The following is a 10,000-nucleotide window of genomic DNA, read 5'->3' on the forward strand; positions in this document are numbered from 1 at the left end:
GGCCTGGAAGTCTGGTAGTAGTAGTATGATTTAAAGGTACAAAGTGAATGAAGTGTGCCCAGGCCCAGAGCTACTTTGCTGGGCATGACTGTGTTTGACCTCTTGGGCCTGGAAGTCTATTTCTAGGCTTATATAAAGGGTCAAACTTCTTGAAGTGTGCCCAGGCCCAGAGCTACTTTGCTGGGCATGACTGTGTTTGACCTCTTGGGTCTGGAAGTCTGGTAGTAGTAGTAGTATGATTTAAAGGCACAAAGTGATTGAAGTGTGCCCAGGCCCAGAGCTACTTTGCTGTGCATGACTGTGTTTGACCTCTTGGCTCTGGAAGTCTATTTCTAGGCTTATATAAAGGGTCAAACTTCTTGAAGTGTGCCCAGGCCCAGAGCTACTTTGCTGGGCATGACTGTGTTTCACCTCTTGGGCCTGGAAGTCTGGTAGTAGTAGTATGATTTAAAGGCACAAAGTGATTGAAGTGTGCCCAGGCCCAGAGCTACTTTGCTGGGCATGAATGTGTTTGACCTCTTGGGCCTGGAAGTCTGGTGGTAGTAGTAGTATGATTTAAAGGTACAAAGTGAATGAAGTGTGCCCAGGCCCAGAGCTACTTTGCTGTGCATGACTGTGTTTGAACTCTTGGGCCTGGAAGTCTATTTCTAGGCTTATATAAAGGGTCAAACATCTTGAAGTGTGCCCAGGCCCAGAGCTACTTTGCTGGGCATGACTGTGTTTGACCTCTTGGGCCTGGAAGTCTATTTCTAGGCTTATATAAAGGGTCAAACTTCTTGAAGTGTGCCCAGGCCCAGAGCTACTTTGCTGGGCATGACTGTGTTTGACCTCTTGGGCCTGGAAGTCTGGTAGTAGTAGTATGATTTAAAGGCACAAATTGATTGAAGTGTGCCCAGGCCCAGAGCTACTTTGCTGTGCATGACTGTGTTTGACCTCTTGGCTCTGGAAGTCTATTTCTAGGCTTATATAAAGGGTCAAACTTCTTGAAGTGTGCCCAGGCCCAGAGCTACTTTGCTGGGCATGAATGTGTTTGAACTCTTGGGCCTGGAAGTCTGGTGGTAGTAGTAGTATGATTTAAAGGCACAAAGTGATTGAAGTGTGCCCAGGCCCAGAGCTACTTTGCTGTGCATGACTGTGGTTGACCTCTTGGCCCTGGAAGTCTGGTGGTAGTAGTAGTATGATTTAAAGGCACAAAGTGATTGAAGTGTGCCCAGGCCCAGAGCTACTTTGCTGGGCATGACTGTGTTTGACCTCTTGGGCCTGGAAGTCTATTTCTAGGCTTATATAAAGGGTCAAACTTCTTGAAGTGTGCCCAGGCCCAGAGCTACTTTGCTGGGCATGACTGTGTTTGACCTCTTGGGTCTGGAAGTCTGGTAGTAGTAGTAGTATGATTTAAAGGCACAAAGTGATTGAAGTGTGCCCAGGCCCAGAGCTACTTTGCTGGGCATGACTGTGTTTGACCTCTTGGCTCTGGAAGTCTATTTCTAGGCTTATATAAAGGGTCAAACTTCTTGAAGTGTGCCCAGGCCCAGAGCTACTTTGCTGGGCATGACTGTGTTTCACCTCTTGGGCCTGGAAGTCTGGTAGTAGTAGTATGATTTAAAGGCACAAAGTGATTGAAGTGTGCCCAGGCCCAGAGCTACTTTGCTGGGCATGAATGTGTTTGACCTCTTGGGCCTGGAAGTCTGGTGGTAGTAGTAGTATGATTTAAAGGTACAAAGTGAATGAAGTGTGCCCAGGCCCAGAGCTACTTTGCTGTGCATGACTGTGTTTGAACTCTTGGGCCTGGAAGTCTATTTCTAGGCTTATATAAAGGGTCAAACATCTTGAAGTGTGCCCAGGCCCAGAGCTACTTTGCTGGGCATGACTGTGTTTGACCTCTTGGGCCTGGAAGTCTATTTCTAGGCTTATATAAAGGGTCAAACTTCTTGAAGTGTGCCCAGGCCCAGAGCTACTTTGCTGGGCATGACTGTGTTTGACCTCTTGGGCCTGGAAGTCTGGTAGTAGTAGTATGATTTAAAGGCACAAATTGATTGAAGTGTGCCCAGGCCCAGAGCTACTTTGCTGTGCATGACTGTGTTTGACCTCTTGGCTCTGGAAGTCTATTTCTAGGCTTATATAAAGGGTCAAACTTCTTGAAGTGTGCCCAGGCCCAGAGCTACTTTGCTGGGCATGAATGTGTTTGAACTCTTGGGCCTGGAAGTCTGGTGGTAGTAGTAGTATGATTTAAAGGCACAAAGTGATTGAAGTGTGCCCAGGCCCAGAGCTACTTTGCTGTGCATGACTGTGGTTGACCTCTTGGCCCTGGAAGTCTGGTGGTAGTAGTAGTATGATTTAAAGGCACAAAGTGATTGAAGTGTGCCCAGGCCCAGAGCTACTTTGCTGGGCATGACTGTGTTTGACCTCTTGGGCCTGGAAGTCTGGTAGTAGTAGTATGATTTAAAGGTACAAAGTGAATGAAGTGTGCCCAGGCCCAGAGCTACTTTGCTGGGCATGACTGTGTTTGACGTCTTGGGCCTGGAAGTCTGGTAGTAGTAGTATGATTTAAAGGTACAAAGTGAATGAAGTGTGCCCAGGCCCAGAGCTACTTTGCTGGGCATGACTGTGTTTGACCTCTTGGGCCTGGAAGTCTATTTCTAGGCTTATATAAAGGGTCAAACTTCTTGAAGTGTGCCCAGGCCCAGAGCTACTTTGCTGGGCATGACTGTGTTTGACCTCTTGGGTCTGGAAGTCTGGTAGTAGTAGTAGTATGATTTAAAGGCACAAAGTGATTGAAGTGTGCCCAGGCCCAGAGCTACTTTGCTGGGCATGACTGTGTTTGACCTCTTGGCTCTGGAAGTCTATTTCTAGGCTTATATAAAGGGTCAAACTTCTTGAAGTGTGCCCAGGCCCAGAGCTACTTTGCTGGGCATGACTGTGTTTCACCTCTTGGGCCTGGAAGTCTGGTAGTAGTAGTATGATTTAAAGGCACAAAGTGATTGAAGTGTGCCCAGGCCCAGAGCTACTTTGCTGGGCATGAATGTGTTTGACCTCTTGGGCCTGGAAGTCTGGTGGTAGTAGTAGTATGATTTAAAGGTACAAAGTGAATGAAGTGTGCCCAGGCCCAGAGCTACTTTGCTGTGCATGACTGTGTTTGAACTCTTGGGCCTGGAAGTCTATTTCTAGGCTTATATAAAGGGTCAAACATCTTGAAGTGTGCCCAGGCCCAGAGCTACTTTGCTGGGCATGACTGTGTTTGACCTCTTGGGCCTGGAAGTCTATTTCTAGGCTTATATAAAGGGTCAAACTTCTTGAAGTGTGCCCAGGCCCAGAGCTACTTTGCTGGGCATGACTGTGTTTGACCTCTTGGGTCTGGAAGTCTGGTAGTAGTAGTAGTATGATTTAAAGGCACAAAGTGATTGAAGTGTGCCCAGGCCCAGAGCTACTTTGCTGGGCATGACTGTGTTTGACCTCTTGGCTCTGGAAGTCTATTTCTAGGCTTATATAAAGGGTCAAACATCTTGAAGTGTGCCCAGGCCCAGAGCTACTTTGCTGGGCATGAATGTGTTTGAACTCTTGGGCCTGGAAGTCTGGTGGTAGTAGTAGTATGATTTAAAGGCACAAAGTGATTGAAGTGTGCCCAGGCCCAGAGCTACTTTGCTGTGCATGACTGTGGTTGACCTCTTGGCCCTGGAAGTCTGGTGGTGGTAGTAGTAGTATGATTTAAAGGCACAAAGTGAATGAAGTGTGCCCAGGCCCAGAGCTACTTTGCTGGGCATGACTGTGTTTGACCTCTTGGGCCTGGAAGTCTATTTCTAGGCTTATATAAAGGGTCAAACTTCTTGAAGTGTGCCCAGGCCCAGAGCTACTTTGCTGGGCATGACTGTGTTTGACCTCTTGGGTCTGGAAGTCTGGTAGTAGTAGTAGTATGATTTAAAGGCACAAATTGATTGAAGTGTGCCCAGGCCCAGAGCTACTTTGCTGTGCATGACTGTGTTTGACCTCTTGGCTCTGGAAGTCTATTTCTAGGCTTATATAAAGGGTCAAACTTCTTGAAGTGTGCCCAGGCCCAGAGCTACTTTGCTGGGCATGACTGTGTTTCACCTCTTGGGCCTGGAAGTCTGGTAGTAGTAGTATGATTTAAAGGCACAAAGTGATTGAAGTGTGCCCAGGCCCAGAGCTACTTTGCTGGGCATGAATGTGTTTGACCTCTTGGGCCTGGAAGTCTGGTGGTAGTAGTAGTATGATTTAAAGGTACAAAGTGAATGAAGTGTGCCCAGGCCCAGAGCTACTTTGCTGTGCATGACTGTGTTTGAACTCTTGGGCCTGGAAGTCTATTTCTAGGCTTATATAAAGGGTCAAACATCTTGAAGTGTGCCCAGGCCCAGAGCTACTTTGCTGGGCATGACTGTGTTTGACCTCTTGGGCCTGGAAGTCTATTTCTAGGCTTATATAAAGGGTCAAACTTCTTGAAGTGTGCCCAGGCCCAGAGCTACTTTGCTGGGCATGACTGTGTTTGACCTCTTGGGTCTGGAAGTCTGGTAGTAGTAGTAGTATGATTTAAAGGCACAAAGTGATTGAAGTGTGCCCAGGCCCAGAGCTACTTTGCTGGGCATGACTGTGTTTGACCTCTTGGCTCTGGAAGTCTATTTCTAGGCTTATATAAAGGGTCAAACATCTTGAAGTGTGCCCAGGCCCAGAGCTACTTTGCTGGGCATGAATGTGTTTGAACTCTTGGGCCTGGAAGTCTGGTGGTAGTAGTAGTATGATTTAAAGGCACAAAGTGATTGAAGTGTGCCCAGGCCCAGAGCTACTTTGCTGTGCATGACTGTGGTTGACCTCTTGGCCCTGGAAGTCTATTTCTAGGCTTATATAAAGGGTCAAACTTCTTGAAGTGTGCCCAGGCCCAGAGCTACTTTGCTGTGTATGACTGTGTGACCTCTTGGCCCTGGAATTCTGGTGGTAGTAGTAGTATGATTTAAAGGCACAAAGTGAATGAAGTGTGCCCAGGCCCAGAGCTACTTTGCTGGGCATGACTGTGTTTGACCTCTTGGGCCTGGAAGTCTGGTAGTAGTAGTATGATTTAAAGGCACAAAGTGATTGAAGTGTGCCCAGGCCCAGAGCTACTTTGCTGGGCATGAATGTGTTTGACCTCTTGGGCCTGGAAGTCTGGTGGTAGTAGTAGTATGATTTAAAGGTACAAAGTGAATGAAGTGTGCCCAGGCCCAGAGCTACTTTGCTGGGCATGACTGTGTTTGACCTCTTGGGCCTGGAAGTCTGGTGGTAGTAGTAGTATGATTTAAAGGTACAAAGTGAATGAAGTGTGCCCAGGCCCAGAGCCAGGCCTGGGCAGCAGGGGGCGCTCCTGGCCATGCCCAGCGAGTTTCGTGCGAATCGGACCTGGTCCGGAAGAGATACGAAGGGAAAACTCATTACTCGTCGGGGTGGCACATCCAGGCTCTCGACCCTCCCAAAGCGTCCGACCAGGGTGCACCCTGCCGGGCATGGTTAGCCGCCAGCCCCCTTCCTGGAGGTCTGGTTGGCACGGGGTTTTGATTTTTCGGTTTCATATCTCTGGGCTCCTTGGGAGCAGAAAGTCGGTTGAGGGCCCTTTGGAAAGAGCCGGGGCTGCCGTTTAACGCTGTCCAAGCGGCAGGCGAAGCGCACCCACCGTTTTTACGCTATGATTTTTTAAAACCGCCGGGGCGGCAAACACAGGGCCGGTCGGGTTTGAAGACGAATATCTCTTCGGCCCTTGGGAGGAGAGAAGCAGCGCGGGTCACCTTTGAACGCGCTCGCTGCCAGGAACGTCTGGCGTAAAAGTTTCGTGGGAATCGGACGTTCCTAGGCTGAGAAGCGAGCGCCCGCCCTCGGGCGGTCGGGGGCCCCTTTCTCATTCCCCGTCTGGGCTAAAAATACGAGGTCGGACCCGATGGACTCGGGAGACTGGAGAGTACCAGGGAGACCCTGGAAGCAGGCGACCCGACCCACGCTTCGCTGTCTCCTCGGCCCTCGGGAGTAGAAGCGCGGGGACGGTGGCGTGGGCAGCAGGGGGCGCTCCTGGCCATGCCCAGCGAGTTTCGTGCGAATCGGACCTGGTCCGGAAGAGATACGAAGGGAAAACTCATTACTCGTCGGGGTGGCACATCCAGGCTCTCGACCCTCCCAAAGCGTCCGACCAGGGTGCACCCTGCCGGGCATGGTTAGCCGCCAGCCCCCTTCCTGGAGGTCTGGTTGGCACGGGGTTTTGATTTTTCGGTTTCATATCTCTGGGCTCCTTGGGAGCAGAAAGTCGGTTGAGGGCCCTTTGGAAAGAGCCGGGGCTGCCGTTTAACGCTGTCCAAGCGGCAGGCGAAGCGCACCCACCGTTTTTACGCTATGATTTTTTAAAACCGCCGGGGCGGCAAACACAGGGCCGGTCGGGTTTGAAGACGAATATCTCTTCGGCCCTTGGGAGGAGAGAAGCAGCGCGGGTCACCTTTGAACGCGCTCGCTGCCAGGAACGTCTGGCGTAAAAGTTTCGTGGGAATCGGACGTTCCTAGGCTGAGAAGCGAGCGCCCGCCCTCGGGCGGTCGGGGGCCCCTTTCTCATTCCCCGTCTGGGCTAAAAATACGAGGTCGGACCCGATGGACTCGGGAGACTGGAGAGTACCAGGGAGACCCTGGAAGCAGGCGACCCGACCCACGCTTCGCTGTCTCCTCGGCCCTCGGGAGTAGAAGCGCGGGGACGGTGGCGTGGGCAGCAGGGGGCGCTCCTGGCCATGCCCAGCGAGTTTCGTGCGAATCGGACCTGGTCCGGAAGAGATACGAAGGGAAAACTCATTACTCGTCGGGGTGGCACATCCAGGCTCTCGACCCTCCCAAAGCGTCCGACCAGGGTGCACCCTGCCGGGCATGGTTAGCCGCCAGCCCCCTTCCTGGAGGTCTGGTTGGCACGGGGTTTTGATTTTTCGGTTTCATATCTCTGGGCTCCTTGGGAGCAGAAAGTCGGTTGAGGGCCCTTTGGAAAGAGCCGGGGCTGCCGTTTAACGCTGTCCAAGCGGCAGGCGAAGCGCACCCACCGTTTTTACGCTATGATTTTTTAAAACCGCCGGGGCGGCAAACACAGGGCCGGTCGGGTTTGAAGACGAATATCTCTTCGGCCCTTGGGAGGAGAGAAGCAGCGCGGGTCACCTTTGAACGCGCTCGCTGCCAGGAACGTCTGGCGTAAAAGTTTCGTGGGAATCGGACGTTCCTAGGCTGAGAAGCGAGCGCCCGCCCTCGGGCGGTCGGGGGCCCCTTTCTCATTCCCCGTCTGGGCTAAAAATACGAGGTCGGACCCGATGGACTCGGGAGACTGGAGAGTACCAGGGAGACCCTGGAAGCAGGCGACCCGACCCACGCTTCGCTGTCTCCTCGGCCCTCGGGAGTAGAAGCGCGGGGACGGTGGCGTGGGCAGCAGGGGGCGCTCCTGGCCATGCCCAGCGAGTTTCGTGCGAATCGGACCTGGTCCGGAAGAGATACGAAGGGAAAACTCATTACTCGTCGGGGTGGCACATCCAGGCTCTCGACCCTCCCAAAGCGTCCGACCAGGGTGCACCCTGCCGGGCATGGTTAGCCGCCAGCCCCCTTCCTGGAGGTCTGGTTGGCACGGGGTTTTGATTTATCGGTTTCATATCTCTGGGCTCCTTGGGAGCAGAAAGTCGGTTGAGGGCCCTTTGGAAAGAGCCGGGGCTGCCGTTTAACGCTGTCCAAGCGGCAGGCGAAGCGCACCCACCGTTTTTACGCTATGATTTTTTAAAACCGCCGGGGCGGCAAACACAGGGCCGGTCGGGTTTGAAGACGAATATCTCTTCGGCCCTTGGGAGGAGAGAAGCAGCGCGGGTCACCTTTGAACGCGCTCGCTGCCAGGAACGTCTGGCGTAAAAGTTTCGTGGGAATCGGACGTTCCTAGGCTGAGAAGCGAGCGCCCGCCCTCGGGCGGTCGGGGGCCCCTTTCTCATTCCCCGTCTGGGCTAAAAATACGAGGTCGGACCCGATGGACTCGGGAGACTGGAGAGTACCAGGGAGACCCTGGAAGCAGGCGACCCGACCCACGCTTCGCTGTCTCCTCGGCCCTCGGGAGTAGAAGCGCGGGGACGGTGGCGTGGGCAGCAGGGGGCGCTCCTGGCCATGCCCAGCGAGTTTCGTGCGAATCGGACCTGGTCCGGAAGAGATACGAAGGGAAAACTCATTACTCGTCGGGGTGGCACATCCAGGCTCTCGACCCTCCCAAAGTGTCCGACCAGGGTGCACCCTGCCGGGCTAAGAGAACAGCCAGGTGAACCCTGGAGGTTCCGAACTCCAGACCCCTGGACCCGACGGCTCAGTCCGCCTCAGGTGCACTACAGAGGTCCTCGGGCTGTCCCTGAGTGCATTAAAACGGAAATCAGAATTACTCCCCCGGGTGGCACTTCCAGGCTCTCGACCCTCCCAAAGTGTCCGACCAGGGTGCACCCTGCTGGGCATGGTTAGCCGCCAGCCCCCTTCCTGGAGGTCTGGTTGGCACGGGGTTTTGCAAATAGGTCCCGTCGGGTATATGGGAGAGCAAAGAGAATCAATGGGGTCCAAGCACTAAATTCATCCAGTGGCGTTCTCTGGAAGCCCAAGGGGAGTCCGAGGGGTGTTCGGCCGGCAAGGGGAGCTCTCCCTCGGACACATGATCAAACGCCTGTCCCCTACCGGAAAGTGGTGTGCTCTGGATGCCCCCCCCCCCCCCCCATCCCCCGAGGGGGGTGCTTATCCCGCGAGGGGAGCCCTCCTCGGGTTAAGTGAACCATCATGCCGATTCCCCTATGGAAGTGGGCACATCCAGGCACACAGTCTGCTTTGCTCTCCCCGACCCGAGTGCGTCTGTTGGGCTGAGTGTACGCCCAGGCAACTGGATCCAATGGCTCAGTCCGCCGCAGCGTGCTTCGACGATGGGTCGTACAGCCATGCCACCAGGGTGGGCGTGTTTGTAAATGTACCAGTGGATTCTCGTCGGCCTGCCACATCCATGGTATCGACCCACCAGGCCTGTCCGACCAGGGGTTGACCCTGGACGGGCACGGTCTGTGGTTTGGCCCTTGTCCTAGATGAAATCGGGCACGGGGTTTTCTGGCCAGGTACCATCGGGTTACTGGGAGAGCGGCTTCGGTCTCCAGGTGAGACCAATGGTGAAGCAGCACGAGGCAATGGAGAGCATGCAAAGCGATGGGGAAGCCATGCACGGCAATGGCCACGAAAAAAAAAAAAAAATCACCACGGAAGGAACGTGAAGAACAAGGAGGAGTGTAGTGACACTGCCCAAAGCTGCCCGGTGTTGCAGGGGTCTATTGGTGTGTTGCTTCCTTGTTTGGTAGAGTGGAGTACCAGACCCGCCAGGGGTAGGCAAACCATTCCCCCTACGGTAAGTGAGGAGCCAGCCATTTGACGAGCGGGTGTCCACGTGTACGGGTGCGAGCGCTATCCCCCCACACGGGGTTAGGCCACGGCCTTAGGTGGACGTCTGCCGACCAGCCCCGGCTGATCCAGAACTTCTGATGTGGAGAGCGGTTTTGACAGATCCTCCCTGGTTCTAGCGGGTCAAGCCTCTGATGGGGGGTGGGGGTTATTTGTAACCCATCCCAGAACTCTCTGGGGGAGACTCAGACGGCCAGTCTGTCTACTCAGTTGTCCTATACTGGTGTCTGTGGTTTGGGAGGAAGGGAGTGCCCTGCTTTGTTGGCCTCCTCTTCAAACCTACCTGGGCCCACGAATCACTCTTCTTGGTTACATCACGAAACGTAGGTTGAGCGAGGCTAGGGGGGAGGGAATTCGACGAGGTCTTTCCCTTGTCCCCCCACCAGCGGCCCACGAAAATCAAAACGGCGTGAAGAGAGGGAACGCCGAAAGCACCTGGAGTCGGCCGTCCGCACCTCCGGAGGAGGTGGACGGGGTACGGTGCGGGCATGACCGGATGGGACAGCTTTGCATCAAGGTGAGAGGTCGGCGTCCGAAGGCCAGAGGGCGGTGCGCGAGC

The sequence above is a fragment of the Electrophorus electricus genome, unplaced genomic scaffold (assembly GCF_041902795.1).
Source record: "Electrophorus electricus isolate QZ-2024a unplaced genomic scaffold, ASM4190279v1 Scaffold116, whole genome shotgun sequence".
NCBI lineage: Eukaryota > Metazoa > Chordata > Actinopteri > Gymnotiformes > Gymnotidae > Electrophorus > Electrophorus electricus.